The sequence below is a fragment of the Pleurodeles waltl genome, chromosome 6, assembly GCF_031143425.1.
Source record: "Pleurodeles waltl isolate 20211129_DDA chromosome 6, aPleWal1.hap1.20221129, whole genome shotgun sequence".
Classification (NCBI taxonomy): domain Eukaryota; kingdom Metazoa; phylum Chordata; class Amphibia; order Caudata; family Salamandridae; genus Pleurodeles; species Pleurodeles waltl.
The window spans coordinates 1,322,589,770-1,322,607,818 of NC_090445.1; positions in this window are offsets into that span (position 1 = coordinate 1,322,589,770).

Sequence of the window (18,049 nt, forward strand, 5' to 3'; positions counted from 1 at the left end):
TGTCAAGCACCGCTCCGCTGGGCCCTTCATCTCAAGCACCGCTCCGCTGGGCCCTTCATCTCAAGCACCGCTCCGCTGGGCACCGCCGTCTCTGAACTGCTCCGCTGGGCCCTTCCTGTCAAGCACCGCTCCGCTGGGCCCTTCCTGTCAAGCACCGCTGGCCCATTGGCAGTCCCGGTTCTGTGTCGGGCAGGCCTTCACGACGCACTCTGCCCACCATGCCTCCTCCATGACCAGTGGTCTCTATAATCCACCTGATGGACTGTGGCTTTGCACTCCCCAGGATGCCACAGTGGGCAATCCACCCACTGTAGAGACTTGTGAGACTGTGGCTTTGCACTCCCCAGGATGGCACAGTGGGCAATCCACCCACTGTAGAGACTTGTGAGACTGTGGCTTCGCACTCCCCAGGATGGCCCAGTGGGCATGGAGGCCCTTCGAGGATCTGGCGTCGTGGACTTATGTGGCTGAGGTGCCCCCCCTTCCCTTCCCTCTGAGGTGCCTGTCTTTTTATTTTAGTGAAGCCCCAGCAGTGTTCTCTCCAATGGACTCGATCTCGTGTGTGGGCTTTGCCCATGTGTTGCTGCACATTGGCCCACGGACATTTGGACTTTGAATGACTGGGCCGGACTTTTGCTACTGGTATGGATGGAGTTCTAGATGTGTATTCATTCTTCATATACTGTATTGCTAAGGTCGCTATACTTTATTGTTGCAATAATATGGTTATACTTTTACATTCATTGCCTTTTGTCTTTGTTTTTTTGGGGGGGAGGGTTGGGGGTGTCACTCTGACTTTTTTATTTGCATAGGTGTGTAGGTATTTCGGTGGGGGTGAGGGTGGGGGTGGGTGTGTGGCGTATGTGTGTGCCCGTAACCTTTCCTCCTCCCCCCTCCCCTGTGTCGTAGGTGCAGTACTCACCGTTGTCGTCTGCGGCGAGGTTCGTGATCCTGGAAGAAGAGCAGGAAGGCAATGGCTGGGAGGATGTGGAGTTCTGGTTCCATGCTGTTCCGATTCCGCGTGGAATGTGTCGAGGTAAGCGTTTTCCATTGGAGATGTCTGTTTCCGCCGTGTTTTTATCGGCGGGGCTCCCGCCCCGGAAAAGGTGGCGGATTGGTGGGTCGTGATAGGGTGGGTGGTACATTGTCTGCCGCCTGCCTGTTGGCGGTGACCGCCGCGCTGTTTGTTTGTACCGCCGTGGCGGTCGGAGTGTTAAAGCGGCGGCCTGTGTTGGCGGTTCCCGCCAGGGTCAGAATTCATATTTTTAGGCTGCCAGCCTGTTGGCGGGTTGGCCGCCGCTTTAACACTGACCGCCAGGGTCAGAATGACCCCCATAATGTGCTACTGATGAACATTGAGCAACTAATATGCACAGTAGTGAAACACAAAGGGGGTCATTCTGACCCACCGACCACGGGAGCACCTCCAACAGGCTGGCGGTGCTCCCGAGGGCATTCTGACCGCAGCGGTTCAGCCGCGGCCAGAAAGGGTAAACCGGCGGTCTCCCGCCAGTTTACCACTGCCCTTGTGAATCCTCCATGGCTGCGGAGCGCGCTCCGCAGCCATGGGGATTCTGACACCCCCTACCGCCATCCTGTTCCTGGCGGGTCTCCCGCCAGGAACAGGATGGCGGTAGGGGGTGCCGCGGGGCCCCTGGGGGCCCCTGCAGTGCCCATGCCCATGGCATGGGCACTGCAGGGCCCCCGTAAGAGGGCCCCGCAAAGTATTTCAGTGTCTGCTAAGCAGACACTGAAATACGCGACGGGTGCAACTGCACCCGTCGCACCCCTGCAACTACGCCGGCTCAATTCTGAGCCGGCGTCCTCGTTGCAGGGGCATTTCCTCTGGGCCGGCGGGCGCTCTTTTGGAGAGCGCCCGCCGGCCCAGAGGAAATGTCTGAATGGCCGCCGCGGTCTTTTGACCGCGGTGCGGTCATTCAGCGGCGGAACCTTGGCGGACGGCCTCCGCCGTCCGCCAAGGTCAAAATTACCCCCAAAGTCATTGGTCAAACACAAATAATATCATCACAATGGCTAAAGTAGTGTGTTTGTGTGTGTGTGTGTGTGTATGCGTGTGTGTGTGTGTGTGTGTGAAACATACCTCTATTCGATAGCCACTGCCATTGTAGGATGTACTTTGGGTCCGGCGACGGGCTCCCTCTGTCAGCCATCAGCCACCAGTACACTGCCTGCAGAACTGTAACATCTAAATATGGTCGGTGGAAACCCATCTGCCTGACATTTAGAAAGCACTTCATCATGGCTGTTGGCGGCTCAGACGTAACACATCTAAATAAAGTAGTCGAAAGACCATCGACTTGACGGTATACTCAAATCTGCAGATGCAGCGAATTGGCAGTAATACTATCAAGATCAAAATCAGGCCTTTAATTGTCAAGTCACATTGTTTTGGAAATGCAACTTTTAGAAAGCAAATTTCCTTCCCAAAGGAAAAAGGCTTTCTTGCCAGTGTTTAACTGTCATCTGCCGGATCCTCTGTGGTATGATGTGTATTTCTCCCAGGCTAGTGAGGGAGGGCACTATGGCCCTCATTACAACCCTGGCGGTAAATCCCACTTTCTGCTGTGCAGAAGACCGCCAACATACCGCTGCGGCTACGGAATTCCGCTACAGGTATTACAACCCACAGCTCGGAATCCGCCACAATACAGACACCCACACAAGTCCGCCAAACCAAAGGTCAGTGATAAACTGGCGATACCAAAACCGACACCGTGACGCCAACAGGAATACGCCCACCCTATCACGACCACCGAATCAGCGCGGCGGTCTTTCAACCGTGGTATTCCATTGGCCGTACACACTGCCGCGCTCAAAATACACACACATTTACAAAACACAACCACATAGGACAATTCAAAATACACACACCTGATACACATACACACACCACACCCACACACCCAATCCAATATAAAGCACACACCCACATCACCCACAAACCCTTCCTACCAAAATTTTGAAAGAAGACCAGAGAGAGAGACTGCTTAAAACAACACCAGCATCCACAGACACACAACACTATCACTGACACAACATCCACCCACTTCAAACAACACACACCAACACATCCCCTCACACATCACAACAGACACCACCTCACACATCACCCACACCACATCATGGCACCTCAAAGACACCCCAGGTTCTCTGAGGAGGAGCTCAGGGTCATGGTGGAGGAAATCTTCTGGGTAGAGCCACAGCTATTCGGATCACAGGTGCAGCAGACATCCATTGCAAGGAAGATGGAGCTATGGCGCAGAATTGTCGACAGGGTTAATGCAGTGGGACAGCATCCAAGAACACGGGATGACATTAGGAAGAGGTGGAACGACCTACGGGGGAAGGTACGTTCTGTGGTATCCAGACACAAGATTGCTGTAGAGGACTGGCGATGGACCCCCACCTCCACCCCACAACTAACTACATGGGAGGAGCAAGTCTTGGCAATTATGCATCCTGAGGGCCTCGCAGGAGTAGCAGGAGGACTGGACTCTGGTAAGACATATCTTTACTACTTTATCCCCCACACCCAACCTGCATGCCATCACATACCCCCACCCTTACCCTCACACCCATCACCCCAACAACCTGCAGATTCCCCACTTCCACAATCCACACATCCCAAAACCAAGCCCTGCATGTAACACCAATGCATGGACACCCATCACCAAAGCATGTCCAGTACAGAGACTCACTGATGCCCCAAAATCACCAATAACACAACGACCAAGCCACTAATGCAAGCACAGGAGCAGAGGGTCACTCACCCATTGCACAAGATGGCACACACAGATACAATAACTATGCATTTACACCCCAACAGGACCCATACCAAAAGTTACCGGACAGGAGGTGCCAGACACATCCAGTCCCCCCCACAGAAGAGACCCACAGTAATGACAGCAGCTCTGCATGCCTGGATGAAGATGACCAGCCCGGCCCATCAGGGACCTCGGGACAGTCGGTTCTCCTGACACAGTCCTAAACCACAACAGAGCCTCCCCTCTCAGGAAACACCAGCACAGCACCCACCCAGCGTGCCCATGCCACTGTCACCAGGACATGTCAATCAGCAGTGTGTCCACCACTACAGGGAACCCAGGCAATCCCACTAACACAGGACAACCAGGGACCTGGGGGCAGTGGGCACACGGTTCAGGGGACAGAGGCACAGGATAACAGGGAAGCTGGGAGGACTGCTGTGCGACAGGGGGAGGACAGGCCCAGGGACAGCACTCTCCAACATCATGGGAGCTTACCACCATTCCCAGGAGACCATGGGCACGGTACTGGCCAGGTTTCAGGAGGCCCAGGGGCTGCAGGAGGAACACTAACTGGGGATCAGGGAGGACTTGAAGTCCATCAACACCACCCTGGTCACCATTGCAGGGGTGCTGGCAGACCTTCTCAACACCAGGAGGGACACAGTGGCACCCCAACCGGCCCCTGACACTAGCCTAGATGAGGAACAGCCCTCCACCTCCGCCGGCGCTAGTGGACAGGAGACACTGCCACAGGAACAACAGGACACCAGCACCCCACCCCCTGCAGATGGAGAACCACCCCGCAAACAGTCCCTGAGATCCAGGAATAAGACAGAGAACATTGCCAAGACCCCCGCCAGGAAATAAGACCCCCCTGAATGTCACCCTTCTGTCCCACTACGTCACCCTGTCCATCCTTAAACTGCCATTGCTCCACTTCCTATGCCCATTTGGACAATGCACCTGTGAAACAAATAGACTGGACTCTGCCATGGACATACCTCCACCATCAACCCAGCCCATTTTACAACCCCCTCCACTTATTTGCACAGGAATAAACACACTTCCATCACAAAACAAGTCAGTCTGTGCTTTTACAAATGTGTAATTGCATTATCTATGGACTATAGCAATGTCAATTTACTTGTTCACATACCAATGTAACACAGCTGTAGGCCAGTAGTAAACATAGCATAGGGCACAAAGTGGCACCCAGATCTGTGAAATGGAAAGTCAAAGTGACAAGTCAGTGTCCATACACTGAGTGAAAATGACAGACTTATGCTAGCTCCAACAATAGTATGAGATGTGGGAAGCAGTGACGTCTTCTTATCTGTGTCTCCCTGGAAGTATTGCATGATGATGTTGTTTCGGTTGTCTACATCTTCTTCTTCTGCCTCCTCTTTTTCACTGTCCACAGGCTCCACAGCTGCAACAAGACAACCATCTGGCCCATTCTCCTGCAGAAAAGGCACCTGGTGTTGCAAATCCAGGTTGTACAGCATACAGCAGGCCACAATTATCTGGCACACCTTCTTCAGTGAGTAGTATAGGGAACCACCTGTCAGATGGAGGCACCGGAATCTGTCCTTCAGGAGGCCGAAGAGGTGTTCGATTATCCTCCTAGTTCGTCCATGTGCCTCAATGTAGTTTTCCTCTGCTCTTGTCCTGGGATTCCTCACTGGGGTCAGTAGCCATGACAGGTTGGGGTAACCAGAGTCACCTGCAAATGTCGACAGACAACTGTTAGACACACACTAACCCTTAGGGCAACCCCATACCCAGACACCTATGGCAACTGAATTGGGACCTTGACCTCACCTATTCGCCACACACAGTGCCTCAGGAGTTGCCCCATCACATAAGGGATGCTGCTATTTCTCAAAATGTAAGCGTCATGCACAGAGCCAGGATACTTGGTATTCACATGGGAGATGGACTGGTCTGCCAAACACACCATCTGCACATTCATCGAATGGTAGCTCTTCTGGTTTCTGTACACCTGTTCACTCCTGCAGGGGGGGACAAATGCCACATGTGTACCATCAATAGCACCACTGGTGTTGGGGATATATCCCAGGGCATAGAAGTCACCTTTCACTGTGTGCAAATCCTCCACCTGAGGGAAAACGATGTAGCTGCGCATGTGTTTCAGCAGGGCAGACAACACTCTGGACAACACGTTAGAGAACATTGGCGGGGACATCCCTGATGCTATGGCCACTGTTGTTTGAAAAGACCCACTGGCCAGGAAATGGAGTACAGACAGGACCTGCACTAGAGGGGGTATCCCTGTGGGATGGCGGATAGCTGACATCAGGTCTGGCTCCAACTGGGCACACAGTTCCAAGATTGTTGCACGATCAAGTCTTTATGTGATTATGATGTGTCTCTCTTCCATTGTCGATAGGTCCACCAGGGGTCTGTACACCGGAGGATGTCACCATCTCATCACCTGCCCCAGCAGACGTGCCCTATGGAGGAGAACAGAGAGCAGAGAGTCATCCAACACTGAGGTATCACAATGTGTTATTTGCAGAAACATTATTAATCCGCAATGTGCCGGTATCTGTCTGTATTCCCAGCTTAGATAGGTGTGACGCATTTTTTATCCATCCCATGTGGCCCCCTGAAATAGCGGCTCCCTGACCTGTAAGGTGGGACAAGGGGATATGAGGTAACTGCGCTGGTGTTGTACACCGTCGCAGTGGGCGGTTGAAGACCATGGCGCAATTCTGCATTGGTTAATATTGGGCCCTTTGGGTCCCAGGAGCCAATGATGATGTACGCCGGCAGTGAAGGTACGCACCGCCGTGGACGTGACTGCCATTTTCTGTCTGTTCACTCACTTGATACCTGGCCTTCAACAGGAGAAGACCTACACTGCTGCTGTGACCTGTGTCTGGAAGGGACAATGGCTACAGTGTCTGGGGAAAGGGCCCCTGCCTTCACTTTGGAGGAGTTGGAGAAACTAGTGGATGGGGTCTTCCCCCAGTACACGCAACTGTGCGGTCCTCCAGACAAACAGGTGAGTACAATGTGAGCGTGCTGCATGGGCAATGCCTGCTTTGAGTGGTGTGGATAGAAGATACATGGGGGGGCAGAGGCCTGCACGTGCGGATGGTGAGTGTGTGTGCGTCTGGTCATGAGTGGGAACTGGTGGGCAATGAGTATGACGGTCGGGACGGGTGAGTAATTTCCTTTCCCCTATACCATTCCTCTAGGTCAGCACCGACCAGAAGAAGGGTATTTGGGGTGCCATCGCCAAGGACGTCCGGACCCTTGGGTCTCCCCACAGACGGAGCACCCACTGCTGTGAAAGATGGGAGGGCCTGCGCCGCTGGAGCAAGGAGACGGCGGAGGCCCAGCTGGGGATGGCCTCCCAATGTGGAAGGGGTGCCCATCGCACAATGACCCCCTGATATCCCGGATCCTGGCGGTGGCATATCCGGAGTTGGATGTGCGCTTGAGGGCATCACAGCAGCCACAAGGGGGTCAGTACACTCTCATTCAGCTGACTCTGCGTGCATTACGAGGTTTCTGGGTGGGGGAGGTGGACACTGGATTCCCCTAGGCCAGGGCGGACTTGGTAGGCAAGGTCCCTTGTGAGGCAGGCTATGTGGCATCCCAACCCCACTAGTGGTAAGAGCCATCTCCACCTAGTCAGGCTCCGGTGACTTCCAGGTGTGCAGCAATTGGGCTTAGGACTCGTACCCCATGGTCAGGTGAAATTTCTAGGAACTGTTAGTGCATGGCATAGTGCAGAGTGCTGCTCCCTGTGTGTTGTGTCCGCCAACGGTAGTGGTGTTGCATGTACTGAACATGTTTTTCTTCTGTCTTCCCCCCCTTTTTGTGGTATCCCTGTTCTTGTGTGCAATAGCATCATCAGGTGGAGGAGCATTGGCACCGGAGCAGGAGGGAGCTGCAACCCACTTGGCCCTGGAGGGTGAAGCAACGGAGTCTGAAGCCACCACTGGGACGGAGGGTGAGGGGAGCTCCACGGCGGGGACAGGAGCAGACACCAGTGACAGCGACTCCTCCTCTGATGGGAGCTCCCTTGCTGTGGCGGGCACCTCTGTGCCCACCGCATCAACAGGTACAGCCACCACCACCCCTACCAGCACCGCCCTCCCAGCAGCCCCTCAGCGTGTGTCCCATGCCCGCTCACCCAGGAGGGTGGGTATCTCCTTCGCCCCAGGCACCTCAGGCCCTGCCCCAGTCAGCCCTGCTGCCCTCAGTGAGGAGGCTATTGACCTCCTGAGATCCCTCACTGTTGGGCAATCTACCATTTTGAATGCCATCCAGGGTGTTGAGAGGCATTTGCAACAAACAAATGCATACCTGGAGGGCATTCATTCTAGGCAGGCGGCCCATCAGAGGGCATTTCAGGGTCTGGCCTCAGCACTGATGGCAGCCATTGTCCCTGCGTCTAGCCTCCCCCCTCCAACTTCCTACACCCAGACCCAATCCCCTGTACCTCAGCCTATCCCAAGCACACCATCAGACCAGCATGCATACACATCAACACTCAAGAGTGGCTCAGGCAAACATAAGCACCACACATCCCACAGGCACTCACACAAGCACCATCCCCATGCAGACACAGCAACATCCACAGCCTCCACTGTGTCCCCCTCCTCCACATCCTCCTCCTCCTCCCTCCCTGTCTCGTCACTACTCACACCTGCATGCACTACATCCTCAGCCACTACCTCCATCACCAGCACGCCCATCACCACACACCGCTCACGTGCAATCACCACCCCCACTACCATTCACACATCCCCTGTGTCCTCTCCCAGTGTGTCTGTGAGCCCTCCTCCCAAAGTACACAAATGCTGGCACACACCCACCCAACAGCCATCCACCTCACAACAGCCTCTGGCCCATCCACTTTCACCCAAATTCAGCAGACGTCCACCTCCTACAACCACTACCTCTTCCTCCACTCCCAAACCCCCTCCATCTTCCCGTCCCAGTGTGTCTAAAAACCTTTTCCTGGCAACCCTTGACCTCTTCCCTTGACCTCCCCCCCGTCCTTCCCCTAGGGCCAGGCTTTCCAGGTCCCAGCCCAGCACCTCAGCCACCACATCCCCAGGCACAGTGGTGCCAGCAACTTCAGGCTCATTGAGTGCGCCACCCATCAGGGCTGCCATTGTGACACATTGCGAAGGCAAGGACATTCCGCCACCTGCCAAGGTGAAAAAGGTGCCCACATCCCAGAGGGAGAACCCAGAACTACCAGCCACCAAGGGCTCAGGGAAAACAAAAGGGGATAGTGGCAAGAAAACTGTGGCACCATCAAAGGTGGGGAAGGGCCAAAAGCAGAAGAGCAGGTCAGGAGAGGGCATGGTGGCACCGACTGAGGGACCAGTGTCACACCTTCTGTCCACGACCACACCAACCTGTACGGCGGCGAAGACCGCTAGCTGCCCCGCCACCACAACTGCCACCTGCACCGCCACCTGGACCGCCACCGGCACGTCTACATCCTCAGCGACAGTCCCCAGCTTCTTCCCCAGTGGGCAGCCGTCCGAGGCTGCAGGAGACATCCTGCTGTGTCCCTCAGCAGGTGCTGACCCATGCACCGCCGGCAGCACCGCCACCACAGATACGTCCGCAAGCACCGCCACCGGCCCCAGGACGTACTCGGACAGTGGCACCACCGTTGACATGGCTACCATCCCCAGTGGTCAGTCGTCCGAGGCTGGAGGAGAGTTCCTGGACCCTGGGCAGCTTCCATGAGACATGACTTCCATCACTGTTTGCACCTGCAGGTGGAAGGTGAAGCCGCAGCAGTGTGGCTATGTCGCTGCCTCCAAGGCGTATCATGCTACTTGTACCTTGGCAAACTTGTGGCATACACACCCAGGTGAGGGAATTGTACCGGCCACACTGCATGTGGAGCACTCTGGGCACAATGCCCCCTCCAGAACCAGTGGAGAATGACATCCACTACCTCAGTCCTTGGCAAGATGAAGCACTCTGGGCACCATGCCCCCTCCAGAACCAGCGGAGAAATACATCCACTACCTCAGTCCTTGGCAGGATGAAGCACTCTGGGCACCATGCCCACATTCAGAACCAGCAGAGAATGACATCCACTACCTCAGTCCTTGGTAGGATGAAGCACTCTGGGCACCTGGCCCCCTCCAGAACCAGTGGAGAATGACATTCACTACCTCAGTCCTTGGTAGGATGAAGCACTCTGGAAGAATGACATCCACTTGAGAGACTGTGGCTTTGCACTCCCCAGGATAAAGCAGTGGGCAACCCGCCCACTGGAGAGACTTGAGAGACTGTGGCTTTGAGAGACTGTGGCTTTGCACTCCCAAGGATAAAGCAGTGGGCAAACTACCCACTGGAGAGACTTGAGAGACTGTGGCTTTGCACTCCCCAGGATCAAGCAGTGGGCAACCCACCCACTGGAGAAACTTGTGAGACTGTGGCTTTGCACTCCCCAGGATACAGCAATGGGCATGGAGCCCCCTCATGCAGCAGTGGCGTTGTGCGTTCATCTGGCTGAGGTGCCCCCCCTGCCCCTCTCCCTGAGGTGCCTGTATATTTTTGGTCTGATGCCCCAGCAGTGTTCTCTCCGTTTCCAGTCAGGTATCTAGTGTGGGCTTCGCCCATGCATTTTGGGCCCAGTGGTCCAGGGACAATGATTGGTACACTATCCAGACTTGTGAAGTTGGTGTACATATTTGTATATATGTATACATATATGTATATTTGTATATACTGAATTTTGAATTTTGACTATCTGATTTTTCATGATTACAATCATTACAATCATTTCCTTTTGTCCTTGCATTCTTCCAGGAGGTGGGGGGTGTATATGTAATGTTGCTGCATGTAGTTGTGTGTGTGTTGTTGTGGGTGAGGGTGGGGGTATTGCGTGTTGCGTGTGTGTGTCACTCTCTTTCCCCCTCCCTCCCCTGTGTTGTAGGTGCAGTACTCCTGGTAGATGAGAAGATACACCAACATTGGTAACACCTGTAGTTCGGGCTCAATGGCGTCCTGGTTCCTCGTTGGGTGTCGAGAGGTGACTGTTTTCCCTTCTGTATACTGTTTCTGCCGTCCTTTTGATCGCATTGGTTCCTCGCCAGAAAAGGTGGCGGATAGGCGTCTTGAAATACAGTGGGCAGTACTTTGTCTTCTGCCTGTCTGTTGGCGGTTACCGCCACGGTGTTTGTTTCTACCGCCGTGGCGGTCGGAGTGTTAAAGTGGCTGTCTATGTTGATGGTTTCCGTCATGGTCATGATTCCATTTTTTACCGCCGGCCTGTTGACGGTATTACCGCTGCTTTAACACCGACCAACAGGGTTGTAATGAGGGCCTATGTTTGGAGTGGGGGGATTCTCCCTTCACAAGAGCCTGCAGGCTGTCCCCATTGCCTTCCTGAGCTTCAAAGGATGTCTACAAAGTCACTGGCAGATGAAGCTCATACCTACTCCCGCCTCCTCTTTGTCTGTTTAATCAGACTGGCACCAAATTCAGTGGGAGGAGAGGAACTGACCAGAGCTGGTTAGGAGAGAGACAAAGACTTTTCTTTAACCCGCAGGCTGGCATTACACATAAAATTGGATCACACAGACCTTTCCCCAGAACATTCCTGGGGCTATGGTGTATTGAGGTCCCTTAAGTACCCAAGTTGGGCACCCAAGTTTTAGGTCAGTTTGACGGTTTGTGTTATATTCACATTTTATACAATTTTGTATTCATGATTAGTGAGACTGCTTTTTAGTGATGAGGTTTACACATTTTATCAGTGCTTCTTCCTAGGAAGGCAAGGCTGCACTGTTCATTAAATAAGCCTTTGGACTACATATAGGGGGTCATTCCAACCCTGGCGGTCGGTGATAAAGCGGCGGCCAACCCGCCAACAGGCAGGCGGTAAAAAAAAATGAATTCTGACCCTGGCGGGAACCGCCAACACAGATCGCCACTTTAACACTACGACCGCCACGGCGGGACAAACAAACAGCGCAGCGGTCACCGCCAACAGGCAGGCGGCAGACAACGTACCACCCACCCTATCACAACTCACCAATCCGCCACATTTTCCGGGGCGGGAGCACCGCCGATAAAAACACGGCGGAAACAGACTACGAACGGGAAAACGCTCACCTCTATACACTCCACCCACGAGGACGGAGGACAGCATGGAACCCGAATTAAACATCCTACCTGCTCTCGTCTACCTGCTCATCTACCACGAGTACGAACTCCGGCGCAGACGACAACGGTGAGTACCGCACCTACGACACAGGGGAGGGGGGAGGAGGAAGGGTTACGGGCACACACATACGCAATACACCCACCCCCCAACTATCTACACACCAATGCAGAGCACCAAGTCAAAGTGACACCACCCAACCCCCCCGGAATAATGAAAAGATATAATTAAAGTGAGAAACTAAATATATGTATAAAATAGGTTCATTGAAGTCATGGTAAAACAGGAAATTGAATTTAAAAAATGAATTGAAAACATTGCGTAACCGATAAATAGAGGCAATAAGTCCTGCCCAGTCACTGAAATTTCAACTGTCCGTGGGCCAAAGTGTATCAACAAATGGGCAAAGCCCACACAGGAGACCTGAGTCCGTTGGAGAGACCACTGCAGGGGCATCAGATGATAAAACTACAGGCACCTCAGGGGGAAGGGGGTGCACCACAGCCACATGAGTCCACGACGCCAGATCCACGAAGGGGCCACCATGCCCGCTGTGCCATCCTGGGGAGTGCAAAGCCACAGTGTCTCAAGTCTCTACAGTGGTTGGCTTGCCCACTGCCATATCCTGGGGAGTGCAAAGCCACAGTCTATCAAGTCTCTACAGTGGGTGGCTTGCCCACTGTTCAATCCTGGGGAGTGCAAAGCCACAGTCTCTCAAGTCTCTACAGTGGCTGGCTTGCCCACTGTTACATCCTGGGGAGTGCAAAGCCACAGTCTATCAAGTGGATAACAGTCTCCACAGGCAATGGAGGAGGCAGGGTGGCCCGAGTGCAGCGTGAACAGTAGCTCGACACAGAACCGGCACTGTCAATGGGCCAGCGGTGCTTGAGACGGCGGGGCCCAGCGGAGCGGTGCTTGACAGGAAGGGCCCAGCGGAGCGGTGCTTGAGACGGCGGGGCCCAGCGGAGCGGTGCTTGACAGAAAGGGCCCAGCGGAGCGGTGCTTGAGATGAAGGGCCCAGCGGAGCGGTGCTTGAGACGGCAGGGCCCAGCGGAGCGGTGCCTGACAGGAAGGGCCCAGCGGAGCGGTGCTTGAGACGGCGGGGCCCAGCGGAGCGGTGCTTGAGATGAAGGGCCCAGCGGAGCGGTGCTTGAGACGGCGGGGCCCAGCAGAGCGGTTCTTGACAGGAAGGGCCCAGCGGAGCGGTGCTTGAGACGGCGGGGCCCAGCGGAGCGGTACTTGACAGAAAGGGCCCAGCGGAGCGGTGCTTGAGATGAAGGGCCCAGCGGAGCGGTGCTTGAGATGAAGGGCCCAGCGGAGCGGTGCTTGAGACGGCGGGGCCCAGCGGAGCGGTGCTTGACAGGAAGGGCCCAGCTGAGCGGTGCTTGAGACGGCGGGGCCCAGCGGAGCGGTGCTTGACAGAAAGGGCCCAGCGGAGCGGTGCTTGAGATGAAGGGCCCAGCGGAGCGGTGCTTGACAGGAAGGGCCCAGCAGAGCGGTGCTTGAGACGCCGGGGCCCAGCGGCGCGGTGCTTTACAGGAAGGGCCCAGTGGAGCGGTGCTTGACAGGAAGGGCCCAGCGGAGCGGTGCTTGAGACGGCGTGGCCCAGCGGAGTGGTGCTTGACAGAAAGGGCCCAGCGGAGCGGTGCTTGAGATGAAGGGCCCAGCGGAGCGGTGCTTGAGACGGCGGGGCCCAGCGGAGTGGTGCTTGACAGGAAGGGCCCAGCGGAGCGGTGCTTGAGACGGCGGGGCCCAGCGGAGCGGTGCCTGACAGGAAGGGCCCAGCGGAGCGGTGCTTGAAACGGCGGGGCCCAGCGGCGCGGTGCTTGACAGGAAGGGCCCAGCGGAGCGGTGCTTGAGACGGCGGGGCCCTCTTCAGCGGTGCCTTTCTGGACGGCGGGGCCCTGTTCAGCGGTGCCTTTCTGGACGGCGAGGCCCTGTTCAGCGGTGCGTTTCTGGACGGCGGGGCCCTGTTCAGCGGTGCCTTTCTGCACGGCGGGGCCCTGTTCAGCGGTGCCTTTCTGCACGGCTGGGCCCTGTTCAGCGGTGCCTTTCTGGACGGCGGGGCCCTGTTCAGCAGTGCCTTTCTGGACGGCGGAGCCCTGTTCAGCGGTGCCTTTCTGGACGGCGGGGCTCTGTTCAGCGGTGCCTTTCTTCACGGCGGGTCCCTGTTCAGCGGTGCCTTTCTGGACGGCGGGGCCCTGTTCAGCGGTGCCTTTCTGCACGGCGGGGTCCTGTTCAGCGGTGCCTTTCTAGACGGCGGGGCCCTGTTCATCGGTGCCTTTCTGGACGGCGGAGCCCTGTTCAGCGGTGTCTTTCTGCATGGCGGGGCCCTGTTCAGCGGTGCCTTTCTGGACGGCGGGGCCCTGTTCAGCGGTGCCTTTCTGCACAGCGGGGCCCTGTTCAGCGGTGCCTTTCTGGACGGCGGGCACTGTTCAGCGGTGCTTGTCCTGCAATTCAAGGGAGTCAGACCTGGCCAGGACTCCCTGCTTAGTCGCCCTCCGACCGTGCAGTTGCTGGACCCTTCGGTGACGGTGTCCTGGGCCCTTGGCTGTCCTCCCTCACACCCGGGATGGGGCTTGTGGGGCCCTCCTGGTCCGCGCTCCTGCTGGCTGACTTCTCCGCCCTGCTGCCCTTGCCCTCCTTCGATGTGGCTCTCTGGGCCTTGCCTCCCCTGGATGTTGCGGCAGGTGAAGTGGCAGAACTTTGGTACTTGGGGGCAGCCGTGTCAGGCTTCTCGCGGCGGCCCCTTACTTTACGGGTCCTCTTTCCAGGGGGGGGGCTGGCTGTCCCCTTGATGCTGACCGATGTATCACTGCTGGCAAAGGGGGGACTCCAAAATCCATGCACTACAGTGACACCTGAACCCGGGCTGGTGGTGGCTGAGGTGCTCTTGGGACTCTTAGCAGATGGAGGGGGTGGGTCAGGTGAGGGAAAGAGGTCAAGATTGGAGAGGTAAACTTTTTTAGGACCAAGGTAAAGGGTAGGTGCAGTGGTTATGGGAGTGGAGGAAGAGGAGGTGGTTGTAGGAGAGTCAGGTGTGCTGTCCTTGGGTGAAGGTGCATGGGCTGGAGGCTGTCGTGAGGTGGTTGGCTGTGGAGTGGGTGGCTGCCTGCGTTTGTGTGTCTTGGAAGAGGGGGTGACAGACACAGTGGGAGAGGACACAGGGGACGTGTAAATGGCAGTGGGGGTGGTGACTGCACTTGTGCGGACTGTACTGGAGGGTGTGCTGGTGATGGAAGTACTGGCTGTTGGTGGTGTGCATGCAGGTGTGAGTGGAGACATCACAGGGAGGGAGGAGGGAGACGAGGAGGTGGGGGACACAGAGGTGGTAGTGGCTGTTGGCATGTCTGCATCTGGGTATTGCTTGGGTGAATGTTTGTGTGATCTGTGGTGCTTATGTCTGGATGAGCTGCCCTTGGGTGTTGAGGTGTGTGCAGGCTGGTCTGATGGTGTGGATGGGATAGGCTGAGGAACAGGAGACAGAGACAGAGTGGAGGCAGTTAGAAGAGGGAGGCTGGAAACAGGGAAAATGGCTGCTGTCAGTGCGGAGGCCAGAGAATTGAACGATCGTTGATGGGCAGCCTGACCCGAATGAATGCCCTCCAGGTATGCATTGCTACGATGCACCTCCCGCTCTACCCCCTGGATGGCATTCAAAAGGGTAGACTGCCCAACAATGATGGTCTGTAGGAGGTCAATGACCTCCTCACTGAGGGCAGCAGGGGTAACAGGGGCAGGGCCTGAGGTGCCTGGGGCGAAGGAGATGCCCGCCTTCTTGGGCGAGCGGGCACGGAGCGAAGGCTGAGGGGCTGGTGGGAGGGCGGAGCTGGTGCGCTGGGTGGCGGCTGTACCTGTAGAGGCGGGGGGCACGGATGTTGCCGCCACCGCTAGGGAGCTCCCATCCGAGGACGTGTCGGTGTCGCTGGTGTCACCACGGGTCCCCGTTGTGAAGCTCCCCTCGCCCTCCGTATCACTGGTGGCCTCGGTGTCTGTGCCATGGCCCACTGGGGCCTTGTGACTTGCAGCTCCCTCGTGCTCCGGTGCCAATTCTCCTCCGCCTGATGATGCTAATGCACACATGCACAAGAAGATAAAGAAAAAGGGTGGGGGGAGAAATAAAAACAGGTTGAGTGCATGCATTGTCAACACCGTTGGCGGAGAGGACAGACACAGGAGCCTCATGCACTAAGCCGTGCAATCGGGGTACACTACTCAGTACTTGTGACTAGGCCAACAGGTCTAGGGACAACAAACGCGCACATGGGTGATGCAGGACCATGGATAGCTGTACTTGTCACCCTACAGAGGTGGTGGGCGGGGGCACAGGGACATGACTAAAGGAGAGGACTACACTACAGAAAGCGCCCTGGCCTAATGTCACCCACAGCCCTCCTCCCCCACCCAGGCACCTCCACTGCACGTAAAGATAGCTGAATGTGCTGGTACTCACCCCCTTGTGTCTGCTGTGATGTCCTCACGCGCCCATCCAAATCGGGGTAGGCCACCGCCAGGATCCGGGACATCAGGGGGGTCAGGGTACGACTGGCACCCCTCCTAGGTTGGGAGGCCATCCCCAGCAGTGACTCAGCGGTCTTCCTGGTCCCGCGGCGGATGTCCTCCCACCTCTTGCGGCAGTGGGTGCCCCGTCTGTGGTGGACCCCCAGGGTCCAGACTTCCTTGGCGATGGCACGCCAAATGTCGACTTTCTGATGGGCGCTGACCAATTTGACATGTACAGGGTGGAATTGGAAATATCATCATTTTTCCGCATGTTAGATGTGATTGGCCCCCCCTCCCCAACCTTGCCATGTGGCACATGCTCTCATCTGTCGTGCCTTGCACTCGTCATTCTCTCCCCACCCCACCATCTTATATCCACCCCACTCAACACAGGCATTGCCCATTCAACGTGCACACAGTGTACTTACCTGTTGGTCTGGAGGACCGTAGAGTAGCGCATACTGGGGCAGGACCCCATCCACAAGTTTCTCCAACTCTTCTGTAGTGAAGGCAGGGGCCCTTTCCCCAGTCGCAGCAGCCATTGTCTCTTCCAGACCGAGTTCACAGCAGCACTTGCAGTATAGGTCCTCTCCTGTGGATGATCAGGTCTCGAGTGATTAAGCAGATAGAAAATGGCGGTCACACCCGCGGCGGTGCGTACCGCCGCGGTGCGTACCGCGACCGCCGGCGCACCTAGTCATTGGCTCCTGAAACCCATAGGGTTCAATGTTAACCAATGCGGCTTGGCGCCGCGGCCTTCGACCGCCTACCGCCACGGTGTGTCACGCCAGCGCATTGACCTCACATCCCACTGTCACACTTCTCAGGTCAGGCAGCCACCATTTCAAGGGCCCACATGGCTTAATTTCTACTGCGTCACACAGGCCTAGGCCTTGCATTGCCACTCATACAAGCCATTCAATGCATAGCGATTCGTGTACTGTGCAAGCTGTAGTTACGTACCTGTGGGTTGCTTGACTCTGTACTCCATGTTGTCCTTCCTAGGCACCGTCCGCTGGGACTTGCGAGGAGAAGGAGGAATCCTCCCGTGTATCGACCGCTGGTGGACCTGTCGACAATGGAGGAACGTCATATAATACTTTGATACTCACTTGACCGAGCCACTATACATGAACTGTGTGCCCAGCTGGAGCCAGCACTGATGTCCCCTATCCGCCAACCCACAGGAATTCCCCCTCTGGTGCAGGTTCTGTCAGTCCTCCATTTTTTGGCAAGTGGGTCTTTTCAGACAACAGTGGCCATGTCATCAGGGATGTCTCAGCCTATGTTTTCTAAGATTTTGTCCAGAGTGTTGTCTGCCCTGACAAAATACATGCGGAGCTACATTGTTTTCCCTGAGGAGGGTGATTTGGCCACTGTGAAGGGTGACTTCTATGCCCTTGGACATATCCCCAACATCATTGGTGCCATTGATGGGACCCATGTGGCCTTAGTACCCCCAAAAGACGATGAGTAGGTGTACAGAAACAGGAAAAGTTATCATTCTATGAATGTCCAGGTGGTCTGTTTGGCTGACCAGTACATCTCCCATGTAAATGCCAAGTTCCCTGGGTCAGTG